General features: G+C 56.4%; 1 protein-coding gene across 5 annotated transcripts in view; it reads left to right on the top strand.

Moving 5' to 3' along the window:
- LOC109936216 (1-phosphatidylinositol 4,5-bisphosphate phosphodiesterase beta-4-like) overlaps nt 1-236 on the top strand; it is a 537,830-nt gene that overhangs the window by 145,952 nt on the left and 391,642 nt on the right. The window lies entirely within an intron of this gene.

Raw genomic sequence — 236 nt, 5'->3', positions numbered from 1 at the left:
TGCTTCAGTGTGCACTGCTCCTGTAACAGTGCTGTCAGTGTACACTGCCCCCTGTAACAATGCTGCCAATGTACACTGCCCCCTGTGATAGTGCTTCAGTGTGCACTGCCCCCTGTAACAGTGCTGCCAGTGTGCACTGCCCCCTGTAACAGTGCTGCCAGTGTACACTGCCCCCTGTAACAGTGCTGCCAGTGTACACTGCCCCCTGTAACAGTGCTGTCAGTGTACACTGCCCC

Source organism: Rhincodon typus, chromosome 9, assembly GCF_021869965.1.
Source record: "Rhincodon typus isolate 14 chromosome 9, sRhiTyp1.1, whole genome shotgun sequence".
Lineage (NCBI taxonomy): Eukaryota > Metazoa > Chordata > Chondrichthyes > Orectolobiformes > Rhincodontidae > Rhincodon > Rhincodon typus.
This window is presented reverse-complemented; position numbering and strand designations above follow the sequence as displayed.